Genomic DNA, 17012 nt, shown 5'->3' on the forward strand with positions numbered 1-17012 from the left:
ACATCTGAGTGGAGGAGCCTGCATAAAATTAAAATGGCTTTGAAGAGAGAGTTAACCAGGAACAGAGAGGTCGCAGGTCATTGTCAACAGTGTCATGAGGCAAAATGTTCTTCAAACGCTCAGAGTGGTTTCTGAATGCGGAGTTGGCAGGGAGGAGATGCCAGGAAGTGAGTGGGGTGAGGGACACAGGGCACGCTCCCCCAGCTGTGGAAGAATTGGATTTTTTTCTAGCTTTCAAAACAATTTCTTACTACCTTTTTCTCTTATTGTCACATACCATTTCCTACGAATTAAGAATATCAATGTCAGTCATTTGGGCCGCTTCGGAGAAGCTACACGATGCCATTCACAGGGCTAGGACATGACAGCCACACCAGTCTAAGTGGAAAGGCCAGTGGAGTATTTCTAAGGAAATCACGGGCATGCAGTAAACTCCCCAGTTTCAATGACCTCATCTCAAAGGTGGGGCCAATAAAACTACCAAGCAAAGTGCGTGATGATTATGGCCGACATCTGTTTACTAGGTAATTGCCAGTGACAGCTGCAGCTGAAAGGGGATTGATTATGATTAACAAGGCCCTGTCTATCTGGCCACAAACGCCCTGCCTTCCTGCCTTGGTGCAGCAGCAGAGATTGTTAAGCTGAGATGAACGCCCCCAGAGCAGCCCCGATGGGAAAGCTCCCAGCTCTGCACGACGAGACGTGTTCCTTTCCTTCTCAGAGCTGATCACAGTTTGCTGTCATCTCTTTTTATGTTTATCCCTTTTTTAACTGCCTCTCCTCCAGAGTTTTTGCTCAAGCAGCGCAGGGCCAGGTGTGTCTTGCGGCCTGCCGGATATTCTGGGCTGGGAGACAGCTGAACCCACATCTGGCTCTGGTGCTGAACGGAGAGGGCAGAAGGCCCAGGGGCCCATGCTGAACCGAGGCCCCTGCACCCAAAATTATGGTGTGACTTTGGGCAAATAGCACAGTGTTTTTACCCTGAGATTCCTCATCAGTCCATGAAAATAACTGCCCATGGCACGTAGAGTTTCAAGGATTAAAGGAAATCACCAAATTCACAACCTAGGCAAGGGGCTGCCAGTGCGTCCTCAAAAGACAAATGCTGCCTTTCGGCTCTGACACACGCCAAGCGTGGCGGCCGCACACAGTGAACACTGCTAAGTGCCAGTGTGTTAAGTGCTTCATGTGTGCTATAATACTCTTTAGAATTTACAACAATCCCAGGAAGAAACGAATATTATCACGCCCATTTCACATATTCACCAACAGGTTAAGAGAGGTTACATTCTAGTCCAAGGCCCTATGTTGATGAAATGGCGATTTAAACCGGAATCTGGGCCCAGGCCTTGGCTCCATCTCTCTCCTATCCACCTGACCACTTGCCTATGAAATCCACCTGTCCAATACACAAGTTTGCAGCCGGCCAGCTCTTAAACGCAATGTGTGCCACCGTTTGTCAATGTTGGTTAATTACCATAAACTGTTCTCAGAAACCACAACAGAAAAGAAAGGTGGACTTAAGGAATTCTGCATTGCGTTCTCCTTTAATGTGCAGAAACCCTTCCCTACAGCACTAAATACTTTTGTATGCTTCCTCCATGTTTATGTATGCACACGGCTTACTAAAGTAGAAGGTACCTGCAGTAATTCCATCTCGGTTGCTTTCCAAGTTTGCAGATTATCCATAATCAGCCTGTGAACGAAAATAAAACAATGTGAATGAAAATGCTGCAACCATGTCAGTAAACAAAGAATGCTGAAACCAACTCATTAGCGGCTGCCACCACCCCCAACGAGGACAGGCCTGCAGCCCAGCCTCTCAGCCACTCACAACGGTGCCCTCTGGGCAGACTCAGAATAAGAAAGGACAGGATACTTGCCCTAGATAGCTAGGTGCTCGTCTAAAGTATGAATTCAGTGAGTCCAAAATATTTGCTTCCTCCCATACATAGAAAAGCACTAAAGTCCTGAACTTGAGATACCTGGCTTTCTTCAGATAACAAGCAATCTTTTATTGTTCCAACAACCTGGTCTTTGTTGTAAAGCCCCTATATATACTAGCTCCTCTGCAACCCATTTGGAGTAGTCCCTCAGAGAGATCTGACAGGCTGTCATCCCGTCTCGAGTCCTCCCACCAAATAAAACATAACTCTTAACTTTTAGACTGCACATGTATTTCAGTCAAAAATTTTGGACACCATGAAGGGACTCACGGCAGACTTCTCTCCACCTGGACTCTCCGAGTAACTGGAGCCTTGGTACCAGCAGTGGCCCTTTGTGCCCATCAGACTCCTCGGGGAGTCCAGATGAATTTGGGTGAGTCTCTCCTGTTTCTCAGATCTCACATACTGGCTGATGATCCTGAGTTTCATCTGGCAGTGTATCCAGGTACATGGCCCTCCAGTTGAAAGAAACTGGGGTGAATTACCCACCCAGTGGAGACATACTGGGTGGGCCCTGGTTGTACAATAATGGGAAAAACCCACCTTGAGGAGACGTCCGAAGTGGGGTTGGTGGAAACATATGAGGAAAATACTCACCAAGTGGAGACATCCCGAGTGGGTCCAAGTTGAAAGACATTGGGTTCAGGACTGAGTGGTCAGGTAAGAGCCTGGTCTAATGTTTTCCTCAATTTGGTTACATCCATTGAATTTTTCAGGATAAAAGTAAAACTCTTATGAGGAACATTTCAACTCCAAAAATGAGGCCCTCCTCCTGGCTGGTAACAGTTTTCTCGGGTGACAGAGAACCTTGCAGGAGTGGTATATGCAAAGACTTCATGCCATTAGAGTTGTCCCTGTGGGAAATCTTACTAGCAAATTTATTCTGAGAACCCGACCTTACAATGGGGAATAGAACATTCAAAAAAAAAAAAAGAAGAACAGAAAAGTAATGAAAAGAAATGACAGATTGCCAGCCTCCAACTGTTACCCCAGCCAGGTTTATATACGTACAAAACTTACAACATTAATTGGGAATTAGAAAAAATAAAAACTCACTCTGAATGTACCTAACCAGGCCCGATAAAAATATTTTTCGCAATTCTGAACTTATGAAAACAAAATCCCCTTTAGGGGGAACTTGGATTTCTCTTCCTTTGTCCTTGAAATGTAAATGTTGTATCTTTCTCTGGGTGTTTTAAGTGTGTGTGTGTATGTGTATATATGTGTACTTTTTTTTTAAAGGAAACCTTGGACTCTGCCATACAAAACGTAGAAGTATTTTGTACATATGGTGGCCACGCAAATATATTGGATTCTAAGCAATTCTTTGTACCAATATTCAGATATTTTACCATCTTAAACTTTGTTGCATCAGCCTGGACCACAAAGGCCTTTAGCTTTTGGAGAGTAAACCTTTGAAATTTATTTAGGCAACAGCCCACTCTCATGTGGAAGGGCCTCTTCAACTGATTTTAAAACAATCACTACATATATATATTCTATATACATAGAAAAATATATATATATATAAAAATATTTATATATATATATATAAATTGATGGCCATATGATGGATCCTTTAATTTGGAAAAACTTTTAAATTTGTGAAAGTTGAAATGAGATCTCATTATAAACAGCTGTTTTATTGGTACCTATTAAAATCAAGTTTAAAGATAGAAAATTATATCTAATGGTTAACCTAAGAACTTAGTTAAAAAAATAAACCTGGTTTGAAAAGCTACATTTGTTTTTCCTTTCCAATAAGTGGTTCTAGAGATGCTAATAAAAACTTAGAATAATTAATGTTAATTAGTTTGAATAACTGGAAAAAGGATCGTAAAAATTTTGAAAAACAAAAAAAGAACAGGGCTTATCACAAATGGATAAATATTTTTATATGGTTACTTTGAATGAGGTAAATAAATTGGATATTTTTGGATTTAGATACAAAGTTTTGATACTACACTATTTAAAGTTAAAAAAAAAAGGGACAAAGAGATCACCTACAGCCCCCCAACATTAAAGTTCAAACAAGTCCGTTTTATTTACCACAGTTTAAAATATATGTATATATAGACTGAAATACTTGAACGATGATTGGGACAACAGACCAATTAACCAAATTAAAAATTGAGAAGGGCCTAAGCTCTTTGGCTGAAACTTGGGCATCCTAGAGACTGTTCTATAAAATTAAATACAATGCACAAAAAAAAAAGGCTTCTGGCACTCCTTCTAGAAATAAGAATTATTGATTAAACCTAATAAATATAAAAATTAAAGGTATAAGATTTAATAAAATTGAGATAAATTTTGTAAAATTGGTATATTTAAACGGTCTTTATATAAACCTTTTGCTTAATTATGTTGTGGGATAGATATATTTCAATGAAAATACGCCTCCCCTTCTTGGTATTATAAGGCTGGGCACATACCTGTCCCTCAGAAAATATTAATTGAACAAAGTAAAGGAAACCAGTAGAGTTACATGAGCCATTCAATATAACGTAAAACTGAAATCTAATATTCAGTGGCTAATAAAAAATATAATAAATGTTTTACCCTGGGTTTAACTTATAACTCAAGGAAAAGAGACCTTACTAAATGCCTTATGCAAGCTTTGGAAGACATGATAAAGTAAACCTTAAAGTTTTAAAACATGGAATTCTTCGTTTACTGCTCTTCTCACTGATACTAAAATGCCAATTAAGGAGATAAAACTGGGTATGGGTGACAGCAGTTCTCTGGGGTCCTGGACGCGTGTGTCTTTGTCTTGCAGATCAGAAATATAAATACAGCAAACAGTGACCTAGGATTGAGCCTAATTAGCTCAACAAAATAAAACTTAAGGCCAAGAAACTTTTGGCAGTTGAGAACTCAGAACTCTGACGGGTCCTTCAGACTTTGTGAAGCAATCTTAACTGTCTATTTCTTAAATAGTAAGCCTTAGTGATTTGAGCCAGCAAATTCAGCTTACTCCAACTATTATTACACCTATCTTATAAGTAAGTTTAATACTTAAGCTATGAGATCTCTTGCTTTTGTCTGTTTATAAGCCTGTGTACACATTATCGATGTGAGATATTTCTACTGCTAAAAAAGAAAAATCAAAGTCAAAGAGCTCTGCTTAATTGATGTAAAAAATAAGAGCTTAAAATTAAGTATTTTTAAAATAAAAACTGAACAAATTCACTTTCAGCATCACGTGAAATGGAAAATATTCAATATTAAGGTAATATTTAATATTGTTTAGTTTAAGTATGTTCTAATTAATATAGACATCTTTAAAGTCATCAATATTAAGTATAATAACTTTACTGTACCTAGGTTAAATGAAAGTCAAATAAGATCCTGTTATATCTGTTGCAGATTTGTCAAAAAAAAAATAACAGTAATGGGGTGTGGTAAAATTTTAAGGAAATTAAATGCAAATGAGATGAGAGTTTTGGGTAAATTTTTAAAATATATCATTAAAATGTATGCTTAAGATAATCTGTAAATGTTTGGTATCTTTAAATTCTAGATTTGTGCTAAATTAAGTTAAATGATAGGATTTTATTAAATAGCTATGCCATTTTCAGATAAAATAAGATTGAAAGATGAATTACTTAACATTTAACTTCCTCTTACAGTGAAACTAAAGGTGTTTAGAAATATTAATAAATGGTTGGTGCCACCCTGAAATAGTCTCTATTAGTAAGGGAATGATCTCAGTTTCCTACCAAAGTAATATAAATGTGTAAAGGAAGACATAACAATGGAATTATATTTTGTTAATGAAACATAGTGAATTTCTCCTGAAGCTGGTTATTTCTGAATGGAAGAGAAAATAAGGGACACACTAATATGAGTATAGAAATCTGTGGAAGGCTTGTGGAAGAGGAAACCTGAGGAAAGAGTTTTGTACGTGGTTAGAATTGGCTAAGTTTAGAATCAAATTGGGCAAAGTAAATGAATCTTAGAAGTAAGCTGGTACAAGAATACATTTGGTTTTCTCTCTGTTAAGAGGAAAAGTTTTTCTTAAAATGTTAATCCACCTTCAGTAACAGATTGTAAAACTTCTTATACCACTTAGCTGATATGTTCTGCCTTTACCTTTGACGTATTTTCTTGTTAATGAATAAGTACTACTTTACAATGATCTATATGTTTATCTGACCAAGTGTTCTGAAATCTTTAAAAAGATCCCCAAGTATCAATTTCTAATTAAAGTTCTTTTAATCTCCAGTTAAGTTTGGGATGCTACAGAGGGCCCCTGAAACATCTCAAGGAGAGATTTTGAACTAGTAAGTTTCATTTGCCATGTTAAATATCATGGTATTGTCAAATGAATCATAAATCTTCTAAGGTTATATTGAATGAGAAAATATTATTAATATAAATACTGTAGAAATTATATGGACTCCCTAAAATTCTGGTATATCTGAAATGTTAAAAGTGATAATTCTGGGTATAGTGACCAGGTTTCTTTATAGATTATTGTGTAACGGTGTTTAACCATGCTTTTAAATCTTTTGTCATATATAGACAGCTAATTGTTTTCTTCTCATGATTTTGAAAATGCTTGCTCCTCATGGAGATTTACTGATTTCTAATAAATTTCAAACTATAGCACTGAACTAAACAGGGTAAGACATTTTTAATATGCAATGAAAACTATGATTAAAAGGATTAGTTTTGTGGGACTGAGTAAACTGATGAATATGGTTACAGATTTTGATTTTGTTTGAAATACTACTGGTTTTAACCTGTTTCCCATTCATAAAGAAACTCTTCCTCTTAGGCTAGTTATGAATCACAGAAATTTGATAAATTATACCTATGTAAGCAGACTTGAAACAGTTATCTTTTCTCTCTATATGATCGCTCAAGAGACTAAAAACTCTTAGGTCCCCAGTGGCTCTATGAAACAAATGAGGAAGATCATCTCCTAATAGATATAGGAATCTCAAGTTATTTTAAGGATTAGAAAGAGAAAAGAATTTACCTAAATGTGTAAGGCAGAAATCCATGACAAGCACTTGACGTGGCTTTCCTGGCCTTAGCAAATCTTATTAACATTCTACCCTGAGACACCGTATTAAAACTTCCAACACAGCCAATTTTAAAAACCCTATATGATCAAATAATCAGACTTTACATGTAAAGAAATTAATCTTGATTTAGCTGTATTTGAGAAAAATGAGTGTAACTTTAGAGAGAGAAAAAGACTTTATTTTAGTGAATATTAAATTCTAGTTCTGTTAATCGAGGTCTATATTTACTAAGACACTTCCCAAATCATTCCTTGCTGTTATGTCACATTGCTGTACAGTTTAATTGAATTATGAAAAGGATACACTAGGTTTGTTTCTGAAGCTCAGTAATCTATCCTTGGGTTAAGTTCCAATGCCCCATGACCTGCAGCCAGGGGATTATACACAGTGGAACAGGCATGACTTAAAGAACTGTCTCCAACCTGAACGGAAGGACACTTTTTCAGGTACTCTTAACTAGACCATACACACCAAAGCTGAAGGAAACGGACTTTCGGATTCATTTCCTATCAGAAACAGCCTCTGCAGTGCACTGGCCTATAGAGCACTGCTCACCTTAAAACAATGCCTAAATGGAGAAAAAGCTACCAGGCCAGGAGCAGTAGGAGACGAGATCTGAGGTAGAAAGCTGACCCAAGACACCAGACCAAGTTTGTATAACAATTACTTTGACAATTTCTCCTAAGTTTGGTTATGAACTACTCCAATTGTTAAGTTTATGGTAAATTACCTATGTATAGTACTTCTGTGTTACCTTGGTGGGTTTCCTTACTCCAGCGCTCCAACTAGATAGCCCTCAGAAACGTTATTTTAAAAGAAATTATAGTTATGTTTAGGCAACTGTTGATCTTACAAGGTGAGAGACCTCATCTGGCCAATTAATACCTGCTCTGACCCTGACCATAAATATGAAGTTTCTTATAAGAGCACTCAAACTCAATCAGAAATACAAGCAAAATTTTAACCCAAAAATATAGCTTCTAGACTATTAAATTCTTACTCGTGACTTCATTAACGTTACTAGCTGTATTACTTATATCCTGTCTATTTTATAAAATTGTTGTCTCTTACATTTCCCAATGTGTAACTAGGCCTACAAGATTGATGATGGCTAAACATCTTGAAGAAATAGATAAAATTTATAACCCTGTATAAAATAACAGTAATAGTGTGATTCTAGGTATGGGAATTAACAACGAAGGGTAAACATTTCCTGGATCAGAAGAGACTAGTAAGACAGGCGATCCAGAGAACTTTTAGTATCAACAGGGCCTGATAAAAAACCTAACACCTTGAATGGCAGCTCAGAAAATTCTTCACCTGTAGTAGGAATGAGCCATCCTAGACCCGTGGGACAAAATTCGTCATGAAATGTCTCTCAAAATATTGGTCGAATTTAGGAAAAAGGGGGAGCACTGTGAATGAAAATACTACAATGTGAATGAAAGTACTACAACAATGTCAGTAAACAAAGAATGCTGAAACCAAGTCATCAGCGGATGCTGTCAACCCGCAGCGAGGACACGCCTGCAGCCCAGCCTCTCAACAACTCACAGTGGTGCCCTCTGAGTGGACTCAGAATAAGGAAGGACAGGATAATGTCCCTAGACAGCTAGGTGTTTGCCAAAGAAATGAATTCAATGACCCATATGTTTGCTTCATCCCATACATAGAAAAGCACTAAATACTTGAACTTGAGATATCTGGCTTTCTTTAGATAAAAAGCAATCTTTTCTTGTTCGAAGTACCTGGTCTTTGTTGTAAAGCTACTATTTATCCTAGCTCCTCCCATACCTCTTGGGGCATTCCCCCAGAGTGATCTGAGGGGCTGCCTTCCAGGCTCGAGACCCCCGCCAAATAAAACATAACTATTAAATTTTAGTCTGAAACATTATTTCAATGAACTGCCAGAATAGACACAACTCAGCAATTCTGTAATGGAACGCACTGAATCAAGAACCAAACGCGTGTTCTAGTCCAGAAAAACTACGGTTTCCTCTTTCTTCCTGTCATTGTACAATCTCACCAGAAGCCATTAATTTGCTGTCTGCTCAGTTGGCAACCAAACTCAGAGAAGAGTCAACTCAACAGAGCGCCCTGCTGGGAAGAACCCCCCGCAGCAGCACCGCGGGCTGCCTGCCCTCCCGCATGCTCTGCTGACCCCTAGTGTCCTCCGTGGAGACCAGGCCAACAGAATTGCTCCAACAGCTGCAAAGTCCCACACATTAAATAAAAACATTTTATTTTATACTATATGTTACGTATATACTCATTTCGGAAAACAGCTTTGCCAGAAGCCCAAATCTTCAACACTAATCTGCAAAGTCAAATCCGGTCCCCAAGGGAAAACAAGTCTTAAGACGATGCTAAGGCCTCCAATGTCCTCTCCACGACCGTCAACAAAACTGACTGCAGGTCTGCAGCTGCAGGCGGTTACATGTCCATTTTTAAAGCAACCCCCTGCCCTCAGGTGCTATAATGTCCCTCTACGCCCTCCCATCTCAGGGTAAGAGCAGCCGCAGCAGAACCTTGCAGGGCAGCACTGACGGGAATAGACAAAAGGATCATAGCTAAACTAAGGCTTCTGATGACATGAGCTTGTCACTCTATCACTTTACAGATGAACATATATATAGAGAGATGTGGAGTGACGGTGATATTGCTCAAAGTCACACAGCTAATAAGTGGCAAAGTCTATAACTCTGCTCCTCCCTCTGGCGTGATGCCCCAGCTGGGAGGCCCACAGATTTCTCTCCTGCCTGCCTGACCAGTCCTTCCCTGTCACTCATAACCCACCACAGTGTCTGATCTTAGCCTGACTTTTCGGCACCTTTTCCCTCCAGTCTGGCAGGAAGAAGGCTGCTCGGGCCACTGTATGACTTCCGGCTTCCCAAAACCTCTGTGCTCAGGCTGGTCTTGCCTGTGCATCCGGTCCCCTGCTCAGAGGCTCTTCCTCCCCTGCAGGAGGACGTTTCCACTCTCCGCAGGGACACCCCCTCAGGAGAGCCCTCTTCTCGCCCTCAGCATGGCAGGTGTCCGAGGCCACATCCCGAGCTGCCCCATTAGGATTGCGGGTGCCCAGGTCTGCTAGTCAGACCAGCAGCCTCAGACCCAGGGATTATGCCCGGGCCACCGTGCAAACCTACTGCCCGCCTCACAGCCCCCAGCCAGCAGGTCACCTAGAAGTCACAGCAAGTGCCCCACCCAATCCAGAAGCCTCTTCATTTGCCAGCACCGCTGATGACTGGTCTCCAAGCTTTGGTCAGTTTTGCAAAAAACAGCACCTTCTACTGTGAACCGGGGGTTTTCGCTTCTGCTCCCCATCCTTACTGGAAACATCGAGGGAAACCAAAAGTCCTTTTCTCAACACTTTTCTAATGACATCCTTCCACCCACAATATTCACATGCTCAAGAGCTTTGCGTCCACGTGATTTTGTTTCCCTAACGGTAAGTGGCTCAAAGCACTGCAGGATTTTTTCTTTTTGAGGGTATTTGTACTCAGTTTATCGGCTTTAATCTGTTTTTGTCTCTCTCTTAAGTATCCCTAGCAGTTACCTATTCTTACTCCCTTCAGCAGCCTCCCTCCCAACATCTAGTGTAGGAAATCAGCTGTGATGAGGGGGCCGGGGGCAGTCACAGAAGATGCAACTAAGGCACAGAGAGGCTACATAATTTGCCCAAGAAGATCAGCTTCAATCCCCAACAGTGTGTGTCACTTCCCTCTGTTTAACCCTTATGATAAGCAAGCTAACTTTTTGTAGATTATGGTTATAAACAGATGAGGTATCAAAATAAATATAAGGACACACATCAACTCTAAGATGTTCATTAACTCCACTATTTTGTTTCTATTTATTTTATTTCTATTAAAAATAATTAAGAACCTCTGCAGTCAATATAGCAAAATGTTACTGGGTTTTAATCCAAAATATAGAAATGTTAAGTGTGTCATTACTCATCCTTATTTGTATGTTCACAAGACAAAATGATTTGAAGGTCTCTCTCCCCTGCCCCTACTCACAACTGGCTCTCACCAGAGCTCCCAGAGCACACATCTAACAACCTTTCACTTCACCCACAGCTGAACTCATCAGTTTTCCCCCAGAAATCCCTCTGCAGTTTTCCCTCCTCAGAGCACAGCAGGACCATCATTTACCTCATTAATCCACCCAGAAACCTGGGTCTTACTCAATCCTACCTTCAGAGACAGCATTCATTGTTTCCTTTTTACCATCTAAACATGCCTTCAATCTGTTCGCTTTTACCCACTGACCATCCCACCGCTGAAGTGGAAGCCACCAACACTGCCCACCTGGACTCACGAGTCTCCCAAGTGGCCCCACAGCCGCTCTCCCCTACTTGAGACAAATGGGGTTGTGTCACTCCCGCGCTTTTTGGAGTCTTTCCAAACCCACTCTTCTTAGAAGAAACTCCAATTTCTTTACCTGGTGAAGGTCTTTGCTATGAAACTGTCAGCTCAGGGAGGGCAGGACACGCCCTCTTCCCTCGGCCCCACCCTCTGGCAGAGCATCAGCTTGGGAGGACCTGCTGAGCTACACCTGCCTGTATTCTAAACCTGGTCTTGAGTTCTTAGCAAACTGCTTCACTTATCCATACAAATCCAAGGTAGATTAGAAAGATTTTAGATGTTGAGCTAGACTATTGATTTGAGGATTTTGCACTAGCAACCTGCAAGGACATGTTCTAATGATTCTGTCTTCTTAAAACCACACCCAGATTTAGGTAGTATTTGTGGAATATCTTCCAAGTAAAGGGACTGTACTTTTACAAACTTTATGTTTTATAGCATGAACATCCCGGACAGGGTCACAAATCGAACAGCCTCACAAGTGACGGAAGACAGGTGAGAGGCATATAGCAACAGGTCACAAACATGGTAAGAAAAAAGTTGTTTCTCCAACCCCCGAAAAAATTCCTCTAAGAACCGAAAACTCTGAATTTTGAAAGTAAAATTCTATCATATAAAGACATGAAATAAATAATCCTCTTCATCGGGGTTTCAAGATCTGACTGAAGAAATTTTAGCATGCCATACTGAATCCTAGCACAGAAAAATCAGATGGACTAGTGGTGAGTATTTTCCAGGGAAACGGCAGTAATTCCTCTACTTGTAAGGGGACACACACTCACTTGACGAAGGTGATTGTAAACCACATTCTGGAGAAATTCAAAAGATTCTGTCACTGCTTCAAGATGGTGATGACATGGTAGGACGGCTTGGATGCATGCTTCTGACTCACCGGCATTCTTGCACTGCAGGGGGAAAAGGAGGCCCCCATTCAACAGCAGAGATGTTCCTGTCATGTCTCCCAGGCCGTGCCTCGGGGACTCAGTGCCCTGTAGCAGCCTGGCACCAGGCTAGGACCCGCAGCCTGGCCCACCCAAGCAGGATGGGCACTGTGTTTGAGAAATCCCATCTCCGATGGGAGCAACAGGGGCTGGTGTGGTTGTGTGAACATATAAATGCTCATTGAAATACACCTGCATACATTCAAGTGATACAATTAACAGTAGCAGGCTATTAAACAAAATTTCAATTGTCAGTGTTAATTTTACCATTCCTTTCCTCTTGTCCCCTGCACTCTGAGACAGGCTTAGGCTCTCTCACACCTGCAGCTGTGATGCAATATTTGTGAAGTTATTTTAGTTTGCTGCGTCTTCACTCCCCGTGTCGCTGTGACTGTCGTCTCTTAACACAGTCAGATGTCTTCCTAGATCTCTCCATGAGTTCCTTGTTCCTGCTTCTCAGATGCTGAGATAAAGAACCGGTGAAGGCACATGACTAGAAAAGGCACTGTGGACTTGACCAAAGTCCTCAGTGACCCCTAGATGAGTGCCTCTCACACCTTACCTTCGATTCTCAAGGTTCTGCCCAGGGTGACATCCAGACCGGGAGAGAGTCTTGGGCCCAATTAATGGCTGTGTGGTTTGGGTGCGGGGACAGGTGCAGGAGCTGGTTCCGGAGCCGGGCCCCTCCCCACCTATGCTCCTCTCTCTCCCGAGGCCCCGCTCCCAGGCCCCCAGGCTCCCTGATATTCTGTCCTTCTCATCTACTCTACTCCCAGCCCTTTTCCCCTTCCTTTTTTCCCTGATTATCCCCAGCTGGAGTGATTTTTCCATCACAGTATCTGAAAAAATTTCCTGCAGCTGAAAAAGAGGTCTGCAGAGGGCAATGCCCATATGCTGGTACCTGAAGAGAGCCCCTGGCTAGGGGGACCCTCACCAACACTCACAGGGCATCAGACATGTTGCAGGGTCAGCCACCCCCAAGAAGAGTTTGCTGTGACCCCCAAGGCACGCACAGCATCCCTGCTCACAAAACTGTAGTTGGCCCACATATCCGTAATTAAGAAGCAAAAACAAAAAAATTGCTCATGTTTCTTACTAAAATTATTTATGAGGTGGAAAAAGAAGTTGTAATACAAAAGAACAAATTTGACTCCATGTTAGATATGTTCGTTTGGCTTTAGACCTGTACCCTGTTTTCTAGGCTCAGACTTGCTATCTCTGAACCTTTTGTAAAAGATAGTTGCCTTTAGCCTGAAATATCCAGGGGAGCCTATTCTCCGGGCTCTGATCTTTAAGGATGTTAGCTCTTCTACACTTACGTAGAGATGGAAAGTTGCAAAATAGAGAATAACCTATTTTTTTTTTAGAGGTTTTAGGGGGACCCCATGATTTGACCCACATGGACAGCTGCAAGATCAAAGGATTTCAAGGACAAACAATTGGTACAGCAAGAAGTTTGCAACAACCGACCACAACCCCGCCGCTTTTTACTATAAAATGAGACTGAATTCTGACTTGGGGAAGAGAGTTCTCCTGGATATCAGTATGCCATTTTCTGGGTCAGCCAGCTTTTCAAATAAAGTCACTATTCCTAACTCCAACATCTTAACTCCCGATTTATTGGCCTGTCATGCAGCAAGCAGAACGAGTTTGGACTTGGTAACAAAATGACTGCATTGGAGGTAGTATGTCTCCATTGTTTCCTCATTTCCAGTATGTCACACCCTATCAATTTTACATGCTGTTTAACAACACGACCAAAAAATCTATTATACGGAATTGATTCCACGGAAATAAAATTATTTCTACTCCTTCAAAACTAATTTTTTCTATTTTATTTTGTTGCTTATTGAAAAGAAAATAAAAGACAAATCATTTTATTTCACATATTTTTATAGCTACATATTTAAATACTAATAAGGTTTAAATTACAATAAAATTTGTTCATATATTAGTATAAAGATATATACACAATCAATGCAGACTAGGAAATGAGTGGATATTTTCTAAAAATCCACTGCACATCCAGTCTTTTACAAGCATATTCTGGAATATAAGCTCTATTATCCAGGGGTCCCCCACCCCCATTCTCACTGCCGAGTCCCTTAGTAATCAACTACCAAATCACCAGCATAGAACCACACGATCACTATTTCAGGTATAAATGAGGGAATTAGCTCATTCAATTCTAAACGAGAAACCTTAAAATACATACAGAACTTATTTACAGATAAAGAAAATTGGACACAAAAAAGAACAGTTTCTCCCCCACGTCACAAAGATAATAACTGGTAAAGGCAAGATTTGAGCTCATCTGCCTGATTCTAAAAACTACGGTGGAAAACCCTTCGACTGGAGAGGTCCAGCAGCACAGCCTATCACCCTATCTTTGTTCAGATCTAGCTTTAGACAGCCTAAGACAGCACCTCATTCCTATGGAACTCGAGGGTAAATGATAACAATAAGGATTTTATATTCAGTAGTTTCTTAGTTCTCATTTATTTAAAGTGTCAGCAGGTCAGCAGAAAACTCTGGGAAATATGAGTGGGTCCAGAGCTTTTTGTTGATAAGATACTCATTCTATCAGGACAGAGTGACCTTCCCATGAGAGGTCTCATGGACATAAACTAAAGGCAGCTGAGCAATAAAAAGTAGCATGACCCTGGAACTCAAGCAAGAAGGAACCCTGCCATCCCCTGCCCAGTTGCCTCTTCAACTATGTGGACACAATGGCAGAAGACCCAAATTCTTGTCAAAGTTACACCATCGTGGATACTCACCCATAAATAGTTATGACTCCATGCTCTCTTAAATCCTTTCCAACTCAAATATGATGACACCAATATCTCACCAGAATCTCTATGTGTCCACTTTCTCTCTTCTATTAGGAGACTATATCTATGGCGACAAAGCAGAAATCCAATTAAAAACACCATGCACGGAGCCTGGTGAATGTCTGCGTAAGAGACTTTGTCCTCACGCTCAGTGAATGAAAACTCAGAAAAAGTAGTCCTTCTCCCTCTGCAAGTGGAATGTAGCCTGATTGTGTGTGTGTGTTTGTGTGTGTGTGTGTGTGTGTGTAAATCAAATACAATCAAGTCTGGGATGTGTACAGGTTTTTTTAATGTCACTGTCATTTCATGGGGATGAGCCAACATTTAAAGTAATTTGAATCTAGTGTTCTGAGAGTCTCATTCTCTTTTGGTGGAGGAGGGGAACGGGGAAAGGAAAAAAGGAAAGAGGTAAATGAAGCAAAGGAGTAAGAATATTCCTAGGGAAAGGCAAGACGTTAATTTTGTTCCTACTTGCATCACACAAAAATTAGGGGCTGGCTTCCTCCATGTCTTGTCAAGCACTAACTTGCAGAAGAAGAGGCGACAGCCCATTTCTCACTGAGATTGTGACTGTACGTGGCATCTTATAGACACAAATTATTTACCCTGATCAAACACTTTAGCAGCAGGCGGTAATTCTCCTATTTTGAGAGACAAGAAAACAGGAATTGAAAGAGGGTATATAACTTGACAAAAGTCAGAGGACCAGTAAACTAAAGAGGATGAATTCATACTCAGATCTGAATGCAGAGTCTGAACTTCCCACTCCCAGGGCTCGAAAATCCTTAACACACAGGCTCCCCAGCTCCCCTGCATTGTTCCCGGCACCAAGCATTTCCCATGGCGATGGTCTCCAGTTCTCAGACACAGTACATTTTGCAGCCAATAACTTCCATTCGACCTTGATCATCTACCAGCCTCGCCCACCAGGCTTCAACAAACATGCAGGAAAGCTGGCTTTCAAGTGCATACAAAACCACCCCTGGTCTGACCTGGGATCTTCCGTGGCTTTTCCAGCGAAAAGGCAGCCATAAAACTGCTCACAGTTTGTACATGAGCCCCACTACCTCTCTCCATCTGTCTCCCCACCTATACTACTTAGCTATGACCATTTTGAGAATCTTGGAAACAAATTTTTAAAAACAGAAAAGAAAGGATTCTGTAACAATTACTTAATATTTGCAATTTTAAAGTACAAGTTACAAAGTGAGTATTTACAAACCGATTCTGCCTTCCTATGTGTCAGTTTTAACAGTTACAAAATATAATAGCAAAAAATTCTCACTTACAAAATTAACAAAAACATCAACAATAATCTGGAATACACGCAAAAACAATGCCCATGTTGTACATGGATAAAGTACAGGACTGTACTGCGGGGTAAAGAAAGATGTGTGAATTTAGAGACATCAACATATTTTATGGAGGAAAGCAGTTTTGTAAAGATGTACGTTCTCCTAAAGATAATTCAAAACTTACTAAAATATCCTATGATAACCCTTATCCTTTTTTTTTTAACTTGAAAAAAGTATTTTAGAATTCTTCAGGAATAATAAAGTCATAATACTAGCCAAGAAAATGGGGGATGGAAGAAAGAATCAAAAAATATCACACTGTCAGATATTAAATAAATTTTTACAATATGTGAGATATAAAACTGGAGTAAGAAAGTAAGATTGACAGAAATAAACCATGAGCTCAAAAAGAGACTGTAGTATGCATAAGTATTTTTTACAGGTGGGATTTCAAATCAAAGAGCAAAGTATGAATTCAATAATTGTCCCGGGACAATCAGAGAATCACCTGGAAAAAGCAAATTCTATTCCAGTCATAATGACCACTAGAAAAATTACAGATATTGATGTAAATATTAGAAAGTATTTCTTAA

The 17012-nt window shown here is 40.3% G+C and overlaps 1 protein-coding gene across 1 annotated transcript in view; it reads right to left on the reverse strand.

Moving 5' to 3' along the window:
• LOC140693132 (trafficking protein particle complex subunit 9-like) overlaps window positions 1-17012 on the reverse strand; it is a 92140-nt gene that overhangs the window by 11969 nt on the left and 63159 nt on the right. The gene's annotated exons all lie outside the window — the stretch shown is intronic.

Source organism: Vicugna pacos, unplaced genomic scaffold (assembly GCF_048564905.1).
Source record: "Vicugna pacos unplaced genomic scaffold, VicPac4 scaffold_19, whole genome shotgun sequence".
In the NCBI taxonomy this organism is placed as follows: Eukaryota; Metazoa; Chordata; class Mammalia; order Artiodactyla; family Camelidae; genus Vicugna; species Vicugna pacos.